Below are 18,081 nucleotides of genomic sequence, written 5' to 3'. Positions count from 1 at the left end.
AAGTGCATTCTTTGCAAATGTTTTTGATAAAATTATGGAACCTTCTATAAATGCATGAGAAGCATATAAATACTATCTAACTAATGTTCAAAAATAGATTATACAAAAAATTTAGGAGGTTTTAAACAACCTTCCTCCTAGCTAGCAACTAGCTCTAACAATAAAAGTGACTTGATGAGAAGAGGTTATAAAGATGACCTGCTATCTTCTAGCTTCTCTTTTAGATCACATATATCAGACATCGATTTCACTTGAGGAGGTGCCCCAAACTGCATTTTGACCTGTCCTATGAAGATAGCATCTGTGAGAGGTGGCAACAACCTTTGAGATGAATGGAGTGAGAATTTGAGCATCATGATTTGGCAGTGAGGTTTGACAAGGTATTTCCAATATGCCTCCTAGTCAGTCTTTGATAACTTTGTGATTGCTTCCCTTTGGGTATTCACGTTTGCCTTCCAGTTTTGATCTAAGTCATTTAAATTTGGAAGCGCCTTCAGATTACCTTCTTTCATCAAATTGGTAGTGTGCAAAGTGTAGTTTATTGATTTTACTATGTTCTTTGCCACTCTTGCTGCTCTTGCCACTACTAATTCTGACTATTTGATCCCCGCATCCAAATCTGTGAACAAAATGTCCTTATGTGTCTCCTTAATCTCGAGAAGATTAGCTCTCCATCTTTCCTTAGTTTCTTGCCATTCAATGAATTCAGAGATCTTTGTATTTAAATCATTAAATTTGGTTCTCTAGTCAATTGCTTTATCTCTCAGCTGATCACTGGTGATCAGATAAGGAGTGACATGCAGCATTCCTCGGCAAAATAGATCTTGTTGTTTCGATAGAAGGGAATTTAGCTCTAGTTCCTTTTTGATGAATTCATCGACAGTAGGGACATCTTCATATTTTTCCATGGCTTCTTGCAATTCATTGATTTGGATGTTCTTCATAGAAATGTTGGCTTCATGGCTTATGTTTAATAATTTTATATTCTTCTGCAATTGAGTGATTTGTTCATCAACTCACTGGTTCACATTTTATTTTTCAATTTGAAGCTGTTGCTCAAGCTTCGTTATCTTCTCTTCCCTCTCCCTTAACAAAATAGACACCTTTGTAGCTTTATCCATGGTGGCTGTAGCATACGCCCCTGTAAAATATGACAGTCTTGTTCAATTTTCAGTAGGATGGGATGGGATATTCTCCCAGACTATGTCCATCGACTCATTCCCTGTTGGGATCTTGGGTGTTTCCAAAATCCTTATTTCCTTTGTCTTCTCACTACAACCTTGCGTAGTGGACCTTAGAACGCATCTCAAGGAGGAATTTCAGTGACCTTTAGTATAATTTCTGATGTTGGCAATTCATGGATGATTTTTGCATGCTACAAACTTGTCCCTTGCTCAACGATTGACTCAAACTTTGAAGTCTTCCAAGTTTGAAGAGGAGTGTGATCTTCTGTTGTTTCATGGGCATCTATTATCTTAGGAGTGCCTTTTAGTTTCTTATTTAATTGGTCCCACTCCCACTGTAAATAGTAGCATTTGATTTTGGAACGGTATCTTTACATAGGTCACTTATGACCTTCTTTTTGGCTGACCTCCTCCTCGATTCAGTTGTATTCTTTGTGTCCTGGACTTTCCCTATATCTTGTGCTTTTCCTGTATCCACTTGAGACTCTATGCGATAATTTGGTCCCTTGTCATTAATAGCTACACTGGGTGTAGGTTTGTTGTTGGCTGTTAACAAATGCAATGGAATTGTTTCGAGCCTTTGATTTCTGAATTCCTGAAACTTTTCAAAATCTTCAGGATTCAAATTAGCCTTCACCTAATAAAAGGCTTGTTTGAATGAATCAACAAATTGTAAAATATCTTTGGAATCATTAGCCTCATGATTAAAGTGCTTAATCTTTACTATAGTATCAATATTTTGCGCTATCTTGTCAGGGTCGAATTGCCTCTTTGACAGAGTATGGAGCCTGAGGCTCTCTAGGCTTAGTGATTCCTTGGTTACATGGTTGAAATTCTTTCAATGAAAAAGAACCACACTGAATGGGAAAGGATGGCCGCAAGGACTTCCTTTTATCTTTTAGGGTCTTGGTCAAGCCTTTACCCACAGTCAGGTGAGCTATTTCGCTTGCTAGTAGCTTATCAAAGGCATACAAGGGGAGTACATGTGGGTTTGTTGTACTACCAAAAACTATGATATATGTAAACCATTGTTCAAAAAATAATTTCCTACTACGAGAAGGTATGTAGTGGATTCTTTCGAAAACCTGAGCCCTTTCCTATTAAAAATCAATTGATGCAATGGTAAAAGAACATCGTGGCATACTTTATAAAAATGGGGTATATAATGGGATTCCCAAATCTGTTTATGGCTGAGATGGATGGGGTAGGGGTCCTGTAAAGTCCATTTCCAACCCATGATTGGAAATTTAGTGCAAAAATAGATAGCATCCATGATATAGGCAGTGAAATCAAATGGAGGAAGGTTCTCTGTGGAGGAGAATCTCTTCCGATGATACTCAAAGATTGCAGTGACTAGGTTATCAGATAGTATAGTGGCCCAATTCATTATGTGAGAATTGACACAAGCATCAATTAAAGGAATCCATTCTATGGAAAACTTGGTATTATTAGGTAATCCATATAACCTACATATAGGAGTTGCATAGTTGTAGGGGTTTTCCAAATAAGCTATGGGATACATACCCTTTTTATCATATTTGAACTTTTTCTCTAGGACCCTCCAACCCTGGATCATCTTGAAAGGTTCTTCATTTTTCTTTGCAAAGTTGGACAGTAATGATCTGTCATATCTGTTCTGAGGGTCAGGTATATGATACATCTTCTTTATGTCTTCAGCTTTGAATGAACCCATTAGCTCTTTTAGCCTCCTGCTGCGGTAGGTATTCGTCTTTCATGATCGACATTTTACATGCCAAATATGTCATACTCTGCATGTTGCAACGTTGCATATTTGCTACAAAGGCCAGAGAATTGCCCATGAGAGTGTGCTAGTCTAAATGCCACTGCTATGTTCCTTTTGATGAGTTGTTCCATTTTTGATGAGTTTTTTCAGTTAAGGGAGGGCCAAACAGGTTAATATTGGCCTCCCTACGTTTCAATTTCCTGTTGTAGAATATAGAGAATCAGCATCTGTCCAAACAGCTTAATATTGGTAGATTTATAGATAGGTAGAGAAACAAGGGTGCTCAACTGCTTAATCTGAGCCCCTAGATGAAATAAGTGTAGATGTAGATAGGAGAACAAAAAGAAGAAAAGAATGAAAAGCTGGGTATGCTAGTTCAAGTGCACCCAAACCAAAAGAAGAGAAAATGTTAGGCAAGTAGGCTGGGTAAGTAGTTTTGTGGTTGCAGAATCAAGCTGTGTGATCCATTTCATGCTTTCAAGTGTTATACCTTTTCAGATCACAAATGCAAAGCAATTTTCCCGTGGAAGACTTCAAGTGAGACATGACTAACTCCCCCTTCTTCTTATTCCCCAAATCATTCACTAACTCCCCAAAAGAGGTCAAGATCTGCTTGATATCTCTTAATTTTCATCATTTGCCATATCATTGCCTAAGTAAAGATCTGCTTTGCTTAAGGATGCTTATATTTCTTATACGAGTCATTTTCCCCTTAATAACCTAAGATTGCATACTTAGCGCTCTCTCATCACATTTCATATTAACTGCTAACTTTATTATGTAACTCCTTATCTTTTTCCCCTCCCCCTACTAAAACTATGTCAATAATTCCCCTATATACTTATCCCTTCCTCTGGTTGAAATATAACCATAAGTATCGCTTGGGAATTACTAAGTTTACTTGAAACTTAGTAAGAACCCTCATTTCGCTCAAAAAATCATCTTCCTAAGATGTTTTGGATTCCTTCCAAAACACAAAAACCCCCTTCAAATGCCATCGGACTCATTCCGATGCATCAAGATCCCTTCCAAGGCTGTAAACGACCTTTCCGATCGCATTAACTCTCCTTCGATAAGTCTTCCTCTCCTCCGACGTGATATCGCTGTTGGAGGTCGCAGCATTCATTCATGAGCCCACCCCTTTATACTCTCCCGATATCGCTTTTTCGATGCGATTTCTCGATCGGCAATCGCAAGGTTTTTTACCTATATGCATACGCCCCCTCTCGTCCGCCGATGCGATATTGCTATCGCATCCGAAAGCATATCACATCATGATCCATTCATTTTCGCAATATTTTCCATTATCACACAGCCGCATGCCATGTCGCTTTTCCAAAATCGGCGATCGCTCTCATCGCATCATATACATAAAAACCATTGCCCTCTGTCCTTTCCGATTGCCGATCTCCGAGTTATAACCACTCCGTACTGCCACGTCACCATGCCAAATCACCCTGCCACGTCACTACCATACTTGGACCCCCTGCTGACGTCATGTCGACGTCATCACTAAAGGAAGGCACGAAGGGCGCAAATCACAGCGAAGAGAGCCCGGAATGAAACTCTGAGGCAGTTTTCGATGCCCGATTAGAGTTTAGTGCTAATCAGGCATCGCTAAGGAAAAATGAACAAAATGGAAGGCCTCATATCGTTCGGCTTCCAAGAGGCCCGAAAATTCACAGTTTTAACGGGATTTCTTCATTTATGATTCCTATTCAAATCGGCCAGGGCCAGTAGCATTCCAGAAGCCGCAAAAATCATTTGCAGCAGACATTCTTGCCTTGAAAGGGCAAAAAGGGGGCGATTTGACAGTTTCAAACACGCAGAGGAAAGACGAAACCTAGATTAAATTAAAGAGTATCAGTGAAGCAACAAAGAGTATCAGTTCGAAGTGGGCGAATATTGAAGGCCCCCAAATAAAGTCAAAGAAAGCGGTACAACCATTTAAAGGCTCTCAGATCACAGTTAATACACGTCAAAGCCACTCAAGAGTAAGGGATCAAAGCCCAAAGCGCAGTTATGGCTGAATGAAATGCACAGAGCCATAAGGATAGATTTCAAAACATATTTTTGAGGCAGCTGCCCCAGCGCAACACTTAGATATCTTCTTGCATTAATTCCACGACAAGGTTAGATTAAAAAACTCATTTCCCTCAGATATGTTTAAGATCTGCTGTAATGAATATTGTTAGATATTTTCCCTATATAGACGACCCGAATTCATTGTTTAAAGGGTTGGTTGGTTGAGTTGCCCCAAGAGAGACTCGCTCTGTATATCTGATATGTTTTCTTTAATCAAAGACTATTGAAAACCTTGGAGGATGGACTGTCTGATGTGTTGTTACTATTTTGAAGAATGAATATGGAATTCTTGTGCAGCAAAATGATCCAATAAGTGTCTCTTATCTATGTTTAAATTTATACATGTTTTTTATCATACATATATCACCATCTAAGTTACAGAAAGAAAGATAAGCTTAGAATTTGTGTGGCTGCACTCTATGCTTAGTTTCTGTGACTTCTATATGTTTTCTTCTGACTCAGGCATAAATATGAATTCCTCATGGCTTGTATTTGCTCTGTTTCATTCATGTTTGACGGTTTTCTAGGAATTCTTTATTGCCCCTAGATAGAGCTCATTCGCCCTCCCTTTGTTAAGCTGAAAGAGAGATTCTTAATTGCCTCTCTTTTCTTAGCATTCAATCCATCTCCATTTAGCTTGAAAATTGTTTCATGTGTAGCTATCTTTCTCCATATTCCTCTTGTGACCAAGAAAACGCACCAGCGGTCCCACTCCTTGACTCCACGCCCAATGGTTTGAAACTCTCACACTATACTCACCTCTCTATTTGGAAGCCTCATCCATCCCACCAAAACTCAAACAAAACCCCTTGTACTTAATAACTAGCCTAAAATCATCATCAACAAAGCTAAATCCTAAAGAGAGAGCCCTCTCTAACTGCTGGTAGGCTAGGACCTGCAGTCCAAAGATTGGTTTGTGGTTACCTCGGCTGTATCCTTTAAGGAGCTTTAAGGACAACCTGAGTGATAACATAATGGCGACTCCACTGGGGACCATCCTCAGTTAAATCTCACAAATCAATTTTGAAAGCTCCGGTGGGTCAGTTAAATCTCACAAATTAAGTTGGAAAGCTCCACTGGGGAAAAACAATGAATTTTCCAATTGCTGCATATTCCTTAAAACTATAGACGAAGCCTGAATGACAGCCAGGAAGCCTTTGAAACTGTTCTTGCTTTGCATTTACAGGAGTAAACAAATGCTGCTTCAGTCAATCTTCATGCTAGTTTTAAGTTATAGATAGCTATTCCAAAATTTGATCAGTTCCTTGCTAATTCCAAAAACACTCCCAGAAAATACCAAAACAAGTTTATAATCTAGCTCCCAAAAGGAATTCACGTCATACAAGGTCAAATCCAGACCCAAACCCCCAGTTATTTTTGAAAATCCCAATTTAATCCCAAGGAACCTCAGGAAGCTAGAGCAAAGAGAAGATTTTGTTGACTTTAGCCCTGAAACAGTTCAGCCAAGCTGTGTTCCAACCCCTGTCAAGGTTTTATTTCGTTCAACCCCCACTTCCCCTTGTTCATCATCCACCTCTCAAAGCACTCCTTCCACACACCCATTTACTGCACATACTCCCATAACCACTGTTGTTACAACTGTTTCAGTTGTGCCTGTTGTTCCACTTATCCCCGTAAACATGGCTAATAGATATGCACCCCTACAATTACCTGCTAATCGAAGGGCTATGCCTCAGGATTATCAAACTAAAATCACATATTTTGATGGAACCGATTCTTGCACAACCCTTCATCATACAAAGAAGATGCAAGACTATTTTGAGAACTATGAAATAGATGACAATAACATGAGAATGAAGATTTTCGTCCAAAGTTTGACAGCTGATGTTAGGACTTGGTTTAGAGCACTCACAGCCAATTCCATTATAGACCCAGAATCCTTATACCAATCATTTATCAACAGATGGGAGAAAAAGAAAGACCCCTTGCACATATTATCTAAATATGACACCATCAAAAGAGGCCCTCAAGAATCTGTCTTGGACTATTGTGCAAGATTTAATAATATTTATAATGCACAGAACTTAAGACCTCCACCTGATCTTGCTTTGTATAAATTCCCTGATGGTTTTGACACTGACATGGCTTATTAGTTAAGGGAAAGAGTCCCTCAGACCCTTGCAGACATGCAAAATGTTGATGTTAGCGTAGAGGCAAATCTAATTTCCAAAAGAAACAGAGCTAGAACTTAGAGAAGAACTACCTTTAAAGAGGAACCCTCAGCCTTAGATCAAAAGTTGGATGCTATTATCAATGGCATGCACAGGCTGGGAGACAGAGTAGAGAGTGTTGAGAGGAACTCATCATGGGAAGGACAACAACCTAATACCATAAGGAACCCAATTTTCCGCAAAACTCAGAATACAAATGCTGGTAGGTCTAGCCCAGACCATGATGTAAGGCCTCCTTTTCACGAAAATTACGCTGAAGCATCTACATCTAGTGAACAGATGGAAGATACTCACATGAACTTGGTGGATTCGAGGGCTGAGCAACAAATCTTCCTAACTCAACAAGACCATGATGAGCATGACTGTAATCGATTTCAAACTAAATCTGGTGAATCTTTTGATTTTAAACAACGCTATGATACTACTGTTATGAGGTCCACAAACAATATAAGCTGAGAACTAGGACCATTGACATTCCTGAACCTAGCAAACCAAAGGGTGAAAAATAGCCCAACAAGATTAAAGGCAAGGCTGTCATAACAGAATCAGCTGATATACATGTCCCCAACTCGCATCAAGTGACTGTAGAGGACGTAACCGAAATGCAACCTTCCAATGATCAGCCTCTACCACCTTCTTCCTCGAATGAAAATTTGAACAGCGCTCCAAGAAGCCCTCCTAAAACCGAAAAACCACAAGCAATTACTTCCCTTAACACCTGTTAGCGCTTGAATTTGGCCTCAGGCTGAAAAAGACAAAATCCAAGGCAACATCAAACCACTTAGCCTCGTAGCTAGCCCTACGGGGCAGGAGAGGGCTCTCTTCGGGTCTATCTCGACAAAAGATCTTCAAAGGGCGGAGATGACCAATAAGAACACTGATTTTAGGCTAGTAAACTGATTGAGAAGGTTTGATTTCAGATTTTTAGGGTTTTGGTGGAAAACAGGGGGAGAGCAATTTTGGGTGCGGGGATGGGACACAGCTTTTGCAGAGGTCTTTTTGGGGCAAGGTAGGAGATTGTCTTGATGCCTTTGATTTAAGTGAATGGATAGGAATGACCGGTGAGGAGCTAAAGAGAGCAAGAAACCATCGAGAGTTCTCTTTAGACAGAGGAAAACATAGATATTAAGCAAACTTAAAGGCAGAGCATATAAATTATGAATTCTACCTTAACACTTCATTTACTTAATGTGCAGAAAAGAGAAATAGGAAATTGATACACATAAAAAATCTTACAAGTACATGAGAGAACACACCATCAACACAAATAACCACAGGAATCCCAAATAGTGCTACAAAACCCTGGTCTTTCCTTTGCCAAAATTGCAGAGATACAAAGAGTAATACAATAGAAGCTAATCCCTCCAGAGTCCAACCATGAAAATGACTAAGAAAATACATAATATAGGCAAGATAACACCTTTCATTGCCTCTAGGGGTCGAGCACATCATCCTAGGAGCTGTTTCAACTAATTCTAAACTGAGCACTGAAATCTAGGCAGTCAAAACCACTTGCCTCTATAAGCTAGGAAACCAATTCATTCATTAAATTTTTTACTTTTTATGAATGAATCTTCTCGAAGAGATAAATAAGTGCCATGACATCATAAAATTACATCAATTACATCAATTACATCAAGGAGGATGAAAAAAACACTCCAAAAAGTCAAAGCTAGTCAAATCTGCGTTTTGTTGAGCTGTAGGTGAAAATCTGGCAAATTTCCCTGATGCGTAGCACCCCAATTCTCAACGCGTAGCGTGCCTGTGAGCCAACTTTTGAGGCACTTCCCGGCATCCAAATGAGGCAAAAGTAGGCTTGTTAGAAAGGTCTAGATGTCTACCTTCCAGTCCAAGTGGAATTTCTCAATTTGGTGGTCATTTACGCCTCCAAAATTGCAATATCCCAAGACTGCTCCCTGTGTGTGCAAAAAGTGGCAGAAAGTAATTTTTTGCATGTTTTTTGACCTTCTGAGGGCTCAAAACCTGATGAAATGTCTTGGTAATTGTTGAGCAAGTGTAATTTGTCATGAAAAATCCAAAAATGCTGAGTTTTTGAGGAATGGACTTGCCCATCTTCAGGGTAGCGCGCGGCGCGCTACGCGTTGAGAGCAAAAACCTGTGTGTGGCACAAAAAAGTCAAAATTGACCAAAATTGATCAAAATTTCCTGAAATTTGAGTTGGAAGTGCATCATTGAGAACCATGCTCCTTCAAGGTAGCCTCAGCCAAAATATGAAGTGGATCGGGCCTTTTCTTCCGTTTTAGTGCCTTGGCCAACCATCCTTTAAGCACCTTCATTCTTGCTTTACACACATGCATTCAAGCCCAATACTGATTCTTCATGTGTCAGAGCATGTCTTTGTCCCTGTTTGCCTTTGCTATCAACCTCTCTAAATGTGTGTTCACCTGAATGAGCATAGAGCTTTGCTCCTTAGGTGTCAAATCACCGGGTCTCTTGCGAGCCAAGTTCCGGTCTTCTCAGATCCTCCGCAACTCATCAAGAGAGTATTCATCCTCTAATTGCTTGTTGCGCTACTCTAAATAAGTAATTGTCCAATTTTCCATCTCCAATTTTTGCTGCAACAAGTCATTTTCAGCCCTTAGCTACTAGATGATCTCCTCTGACTCTAGGCTAGGAGAAATGATATCAAGGTCAACAACATCTATGCCTGGAACACCTGATGGCCCCTCATCAATCTTGGGCTGCTTGCCTCTCTCTAGTACCTGTGCTGCTGTCGAAAGCGAGGCCCCTTCCACCTGATGTGGAGATAACACTTGCTGTGCTGATGAAGAAGGCGAGACCCCTTCCACCTGATGTGGAGATAATACTCGCCATGCAGATGCAAATAAGACCCTGTGGCCTCTCCGATATGTAACATAAGGAGGAGTGCTGACATGCTCGGGCTCTGGAATATCAAACTGATGTGAAGGCCCTCCCTCATCACGGACAACCTCAGGAGGTGGCTATGGCACTGTGAACAAGTCACGAGAAATGAAATCCTCCCATGGAATACCCTGTTGTGCCAACTGATGCATGACCACAATCTTGATCAGTGCATAATGATAGATGCTCTTGTGTTGCTGTGCTGGGCTCTTTCTTTGCACCAAGGGCACCATCCTCTCTATATTTTGGCACATGAAGAATGGAATGTTCATCATTCGTACCCGTGTGAAATGCATCAACAAACGGATATGGTATGAATACAAACGTGAAAATCTGCCCTCACAAGTGAAATAGCGAATGATGATCCTCATCAAAGGTGCATACTCGTCTCTTAAGAATCTGAAGGGAAAAATACCAGTTAGATACCTCATATATGTAGGTTAGATATATGGATCATAATGAAATCTGTCCAACTGCTGGCGCTTGTTCCATTCTTCTCTAATATTGGGTATCCCTGTTGCTTGAGGAACAATCTCAGGTGACAATGTGAAGTCCACTCCTGCAAGATTCACATGCCCATTGTGCAAATGTAGGACAAAAAAGAGGGCCAATTCCTTGTGGTGTTGAATTTGGGAGATTCTCTCACAATATTCATAGCATGATAGATATCGGAAACATGACACTGCAAGTGAACAAGCTTGTAGATAAGCCAAAGAGGTGGGTTCCTCCCTGACATGCTGACCACCTTTACCACCCCTGTGATGCCTCCTTGGCACCTCTACCTCTGGTGTTGTTTCACGGTCATCACTTTGCTCATAATCTGTTTCGGTTTCTGACATGGTTTTGGAGGCAAGTGACTGAAAAATAATGCTGACTGTGCACCCAATGAACTGATGTTTTGACTTGTTTAGATGTTGTTACCAAGGGGACAAACACACATGGGAAATGTTAGGAAAAAGGGAACATTGAGGGGATGAGGGAAAACAAATGTGAAAGGAAATTTTAGGAAAGGAACATGGAACATATACAATCATAATTTGTGGGATTTTAATGGGAAGTGGGGTTTAGGAAATTTACATAGGGTTTTAGGAATTAGTAGCGTTTAGGGATTTTAATGATTTTTAATAGGGAAATTATATAATTTTCATGGAAAAATGTCAAGGAAAATGGTGAGGAAAATATGGGGAAAGAGGAATGGAAAAGGGGTAACCTTGGGCAGCAAATTTCAATGAAACCCTAGCACATTTGCATTTTTAAAATTTGATACAGCAAGGTAGGGTTTTACTCCATATTAGCATGGCATTTTTTGCATGTTCATTGCTCATTCATCTTAGCCAAACAAAAAATCACCATGATTAGAGGCCTACCTGAAAAGATTTGGAGAGAGAAGCAGTTTTGGTGGCTTGCTGGCGATTTCCTGAGCAAGAAACCCAACGCGTAGCGCGCCCAGCCTGATGCGTAGCGCGCCTCCAACGCGTAGCACCTGAGTTAAATTGAACTGGAAAATGCGCGCTGATGCGTAGCGCGCCCTCAACGCGTAGCGCGCCTCCTCTGATGCGTAGCGCGCTGCTGCAACTGCTCAATTCGCCCAATGAACTATGAAACCGACTTGACAAGTATTCTCTTGGAGTGTTGAGAGGCAAATGAGTTACCAATGAGGGATGGCATGCTTTTATAGGCTTTCCTTTTAATTTTTAATTGCCCAAAACCTACTTGGTAATGATTTGAATGTTGACACTTTTTGCTTTAATCGGCTCTGACCTTTAATTTCATTTCTTTGAAAAATTGGTTGAAATGATGATTTCTTCTGAAAATTTTTGCAGGGATAACTTCTAGGATGCTTTGGCAAAGGAGACCAAGGCTGCACTTCGACATTTGAAGAATTTGAAATTTTGAGAATTTTTACAAAAATGAGATAATGACCTTGTTTTCAAAAACAGAGTTTTTGAGAACAAGGTAAAAATTTAGTTGTACAATGATGAGAAATATTAATGAAGGACATCCCTCTGGCTTGCTGGTCCTTGATGACCTCTCAAGACAAAATTAGACTCAACCCTAGACCTAAAACCTAAAAACTTAAAGCAAAATGAATTACCCTTTGAGGAATTTATTTATTTGAACAAACCTGAACCAGCAGTGCCAAACAAGAGGGGAATAATGACATAAACTCCCTCCACCGAGATTATGGCATGCCTAACGGAATGCAACATGATCACATTGATGAGACACCTAACTATGAAGTGCAAAGAGCTTTTGATCTCTGGTGGAGGGCTACTAGACCGACTCTAACAACACCGATAAACAAGATCAAATTGTTGATACTCCAATAGAAAAAGGGAAGGATACCTCCCAAAATACTAAAACCCAATCTGAAAAATAGTTTGACTTGGAGGTAGAAATAGGTAAACTAAAGATTTCCATCCCCTTATCTGAACTTGCCAAACATGATGTGTATAGGAAACAAATTCAAAGATCACTTCAAATGCCAGAGGTTAAGGATGATGTGAATGTTCTTGACGATCAGCCTGAACTACTGTTCGGTCCTGAAGTTAATGGAAAATCAACTTATGGATCTGTTCTACCTTTTTATGTCAATTTACACATACATGACAAAGTCCTGCACAATTCTATGTTTGGCTCAGGTGCCTCACACAACCTTATGCCCAAAGCTGTAATGGAAAAACTCAACCTTGATGTCACAAGACCCTAGAAAGATCTATTCTCCTTTGACTAAGGTCAAGTCAAGTGTTTAGGCCTTATCAAAGACTTGTGTGTCTCCTTGGTCCAATATCCCAACAAGACTATCCTCATGGATGTGGTGGTTGCTGACATTCCACCAAAGTATGGCATGCTATTATCAAGATCTTGGGGAACAAAACTCCAAGGATCCCTCCAATTAGACCTCTCTTATGCCACTATATCTGCCTTTGGGCAACCAAAGAGACTATATAGAGAAACACTGATGAAGTATGTGGTAACTAGTGAGGACAAGCCCCAAAATTTTCCTATTCACTCAATCCATTCTGATATGGATTCTTTTATTCTATTTAATGATGAAACAAATACTCTCACTGATGACAAGCCCTTGGCTTTAGAACTGAACACACACACCGATGAAGAATTGGATGCCCATACTGATGAAACTGTCAAAACAACCAAGGCAACTAGCATACAAGAAAAACCTCCCCAAACAGAAATTTCAAATCTGCCCAATCCTAAAGTGAATGAAACTCTTGATACTAACCACAAGCAAGAAATCACATGGTATTTAGAGTTTGATGGCTCTGTTAACAAGTTAGGAGAAGGGGTAGGTGTCTGGATTCACAATACACATAACAATCATGCAAAAGGTCATGCCTACAGACTAAATTTCAAATGCACTAATAACATGGCACAGTATGAGGCTCTCCTTTTAGGCCTTAAACTACTCAGAGCTTTAGGAGCTGCCAAAGTGTCTATTCTAGGTGACTCTGACCTAGTAATCCAACAAATGAAAGGCAACTTTGTTACTAATGACAATAGAATGAGGGCCTATAGGACTGCTGCCACTAATATACTCAATACATTCACTGAATCTACGCTTGCCAAGATCTCAAGAGATCATAACATTCACGCACACATCCTAGCCACTTTTGCTAGTACATGCAAGCTTCCCTTTGAGCCAAATCACGATTTTACTGCTGAGATAAAACATAGGCCTGCTATCCCAAATAATGTTAAAGATTGGCAAGTGTTTGAAAGTGATGCCCAGATTAACAAATTCCTCACTCTTGAGCATGAGTTTTCAAATATTAACATTGACATGGATGCTATGATGGATGAACAATAGCAAACAAATGAAAATCAGCAGGCTGTAACACCTGTAACAGCCAAACGAATGTTGAACCCAACTTTTTTTGACAATACAAACATAGAAGAGCTGAAACAGATGCATTTGGAGGGAATAGCAGAAACAGAGGCCGAGATCATTGATCTAAAGGATAATTTTCTCCCTGCTGGCCTCACTCCATTGGAAGACATTTTTGATGCTAATGATATTCCCAAAAAACCAAAAATGCAACCCATAAACGCTGCTATAGAAGAACACAACATTGGAACATCAGAGAAGCCCAAAATGATCAAACTATCTCAATATTTGCCACCCGATCAAAAGCCCAAATATGTTGATTTGTTCAAACAATTCCAAGATGTATTTGCTTGGAGTTATGAGGACTTGAAGTCCTATGACACCTCAGTGATCCAACACACTATTCCCTTAAAACCAAACCAAAAGCCCTTCAAACAAAAACTGAGGAGAATCAATCCTATGCTTCTCCCTTTGATTGAAAACGAAGTGAAAAGAATGTTTGAAGCAGGTATCATAACACCCATCAGATTTTCTGAATGGGTATCCAATCTTGTTCCCACAAGAAAAAAGACAGGTGAGATTAGGCTATGTGTAGACCTAAGAAATTTAAATCAAGTCTCCCTAAAGGACCATTACCCCTTGCCAAAAATGGACAACATCCTACAAAGAGTAGTGGGGTCATCAACAATCTCTTTGCTAGATGGCTTTTCAGGTTTTAATCAAATACTGGTTCACCCGGATGACCAAGACAAGACAGCCTTTACCACACCGTGGGGAACATTTAAGTATGTGAAAATGCTTTTCAGACTTAAAAACGCTGGTGCTACCTTTCAAAGGGCAATGGATATTTCATTTGCCAAGGAAATACATGATTTCCTAGTTATCTACCTCGATGACTTAACCCCTTTCTCCAAATCCGATCAAGAGCACCTAAAACATTTGAGGCAAATATTCATGACATGTAGGAAGTATGGCATTTCCTTGAACCCCAAGAAATCCCTCTTTGGCCTTGAAGAAGGCAAACTCCTTGGCCATATCATCTCAAAAGACGGTATTAGAATAGATCTGGAAAGGATCCAAGCCATCCTCCAAATCCCATATCCAAGAAACATAAAGGAGTTGCAAGCATTCCTTGGAAAAATCAACTTGTTGAGGAGATTTATTCCAAATCTAGCCAAGCTAATAAGACTGTTAAGAAACATGTTAAAAAAGGATGCTAAGGTAAAATGGTCTCTTGAGACCAAGCAAGCCTTTGAGAGTATCAAAACTGCCTTAACACAAGCCCCTGTCCTCACCAGTCTGCAATTTGACAAAGATTTCATCATATTCTCATTTGCATCTGAGCACACCATAGCTGCTGTCCTTTTGGAAAAGGATGATCAAGGAGCTGAAAAGCCGATTGCATTTTTCAGCTGAGCCTTAAGAGATGCCCCTTTGAAATACAAAATCATGAAAAAGCAGGCCTACACTCTTGTTAAAGCAATCAAAGATTTCCGAGTTTACATTTTATATTCACATGTGATTGCCTATGTCCCAAATGCTATTGTAAAAGACATATTAACCCAAGAGTGGTTAAAGGGCAAAAGAGGCAAGTGGATTGCTAATATCCTCGAGTATGACATAGAAATAAAATCAACCAAGCTCATAAAGGGACAAGGTTTAGCCAAACTGATGTCCGAAACAAACTTTCAAGCCTTAGACATCAACCAACTGGACAATGAACAGGAGCTGGCGACTCCACAGATAAGTGAGACCTTTTTGCAATCCCCATGGTATGCTGATATATGCTTTGTATTGTTAAACCTGTTTGCTCCCCCAGGATTGTCCAGAACCAAGAAAAGATTTTTAAAAATGAAGGCTTCAAAGTTTTGTGTCATAGATGGTGCATTATTTTGGAAAAATCATGAAGGTATATTGCTTAATTGTTTAACCATGAATGAAACTAACAATGTCATGAAATAATTCCATGCAGGGGACTGTGGAGGACATCTATATTGGAAGTCCACTGCTGATAAAATTCTAAGGGCTGGTTTCTATTGGCCCTCCTCGTTTGCAAATGTAAAGAAGTTGGCTATCTCATGTCATAAATGCCAAATCTTTGAGGGCAAAAGAAAGTTGTTACCCTTGCCCCTTAAGCCCATCTCAACCGAGAAACCTTTTCAACAATGGGGTCTTGACTTCATTGGAGAGATCCACCCCTCTTCCTCAGGCCAACATAAGTGGATCTTAACAGCCACCGACTATTTCACCTAGTGGATTGAGGCCATCCCATGTAGGCAAGCCAATGACTCCACAATTATCCAATTCCTTGAGTGCAATATCCTTTCTAGATTTGGCTGCCCTGAGAAGATCATCACTGGCAACGCTGCTGCTTTCAAATCCAAAAAGATGATCAATTTTTGCCATAAATTTCATATCACCTTAGGTCACTCTACATCCTATTACCCTCAATGTAATGGCCTGGCTGAATCATCGAACAAGAGTCTGATCAATATGATCAAGAAGATCTTAGAAGAAAACAAGAAGAACTGGCATAGAAAGCTCACAAATGCCGTACGGGCAGACAGACTTTCAACAAAAAAATCCATTGGGATGAGCCCTTATGAGCTGGTATATGGCATGGAGGCCACATTTCCATCTTCTTTGGTCACTCCTATCATGAAAATGTTACAAGAGATCCAAGCAGAACCAAATAATGTTCAAAGAAGAATAAATTAGACCATTCATCTTCAGCAAACCAGAGAGCATGTGTATGATAGAGCTCAAATTGTGCAAGAAAGGCTAAAGAAAGCATTTGACAAAAGGACTAAAGCTGAGGATTTCTTTATTGGCGATAAAGTGTTAAGGTGGGACTCATGAAGAGAAGACAAGGGAAAGCATGCAAAATTTGATTTTCTTTGGAAAGGCCCATTTGTTATCAGTGTTGTGCAAGGCAATAACACGTATTTTCTCAGAACTATAGATAACAGCACAGTGGAATATGGCCCCGTAAATGGCGGAATGTTGAAACATTACTGAGACCCCTTTTGAGGGATACGGTGCCCCTATATATATCTGTACATTAGTGTTTGTATATATCAGAGCTTTCCTTTTATTTTTCAAAAGCAATTCGATTGCTAGTAGCCACACAACATAGTATGGAGACAGAGTAGTGTGAGTCCTCCATTTCAAAACTTTGTCTTTGCGTTGATTTTGGGAAAAGAGCGCAGTTCTAAAGAAAATAGCTAAAGGAGCGCAAAATTCGAAGCCTCTATTCGTTTGAAGTTAATTTCAAAGAGAAGCACTTCAAATTTGCTCCGAGTTATCAAGTTACTTCAAAGGGTGCGCAAGGCAGGTTTAGATATATTTTGAATGTACTCAATGGTAAAGGGGCAGCGCTGTTGTTTATAACGGCAAATCCAATTAAAAATGCTGCATTCAGGTTTCCATCTCTTCGGTCAGTAGTATCAAAACAGAGGAGCGTTTTTTAGTATTACATCTACAGCCTGTTCAAAAACAAAATTAGGATTAGTTGCTCCAATTTGCTCCCTTTTTGTGTTTATTTCAAAAGGCAGTTCTCAAGCAAAAGTGTATTTAATATCAAGCACGCAGAAGAAAGCAGGTAGTGCTTTGTATTCGCAGTGATTCAGTTGAGGGAAAGTGATGCTCATATGTCAAAATCCCATGCATTTAACAGTCATCACAAAGAAGGTCTCAATCCCACAGCAACAATAGAAGATCAAGGAAGTCTGACCTGTTGTTCTTGGATATTCACAAGGAAAAGCCATCCCCAAGTGGAGCCACTGTTAGCCACCTGCTGCAGCAGGTATTCATCTTTCATGATCGACATTTTTACATGCCAAATATGTCATACTCTGCATGCTGCAACGTTCCATATTTTCTACAAAGGCCAGAGAATTTCCCATGAGAGTGTGCTAGTCTAAATGCCACTGCTATGTTCCTTTTGATGATTTGTTCCATTTTTGATGAGTTTTCTCAGTTAAGGGAGGGAAAAACAGCTTAATCTTGGCCTCCCCAGGTTTCAATTACCTGTTGTAGAATATAGAGAATCAGCGTCTGTCCAAACAGCTTAATCTTGGTAGATTTATAGATAGGTAGAGAAACAAGGGTGCTCAACTGCTTAATCTGAGCCCCTGGATGAAATAA

The sequence above is a fragment of the Pinus tabuliformis genome, chromosome 3_2 (genome assembly GCF_031772625.1).
Source record: "Pinus tabuliformis cultivar Carrire ecotype Pingquan chromosome 3_2, CPIR1, whole genome shotgun sequence".
In the NCBI taxonomy this organism is placed as follows: Eukaryota; Viridiplantae; Streptophyta; class Pinopsida; order Pinales; family Pinaceae; genus Pinus; species Pinus tabuliformis.
This window is presented reverse-complemented; position numbering follows the sequence as displayed.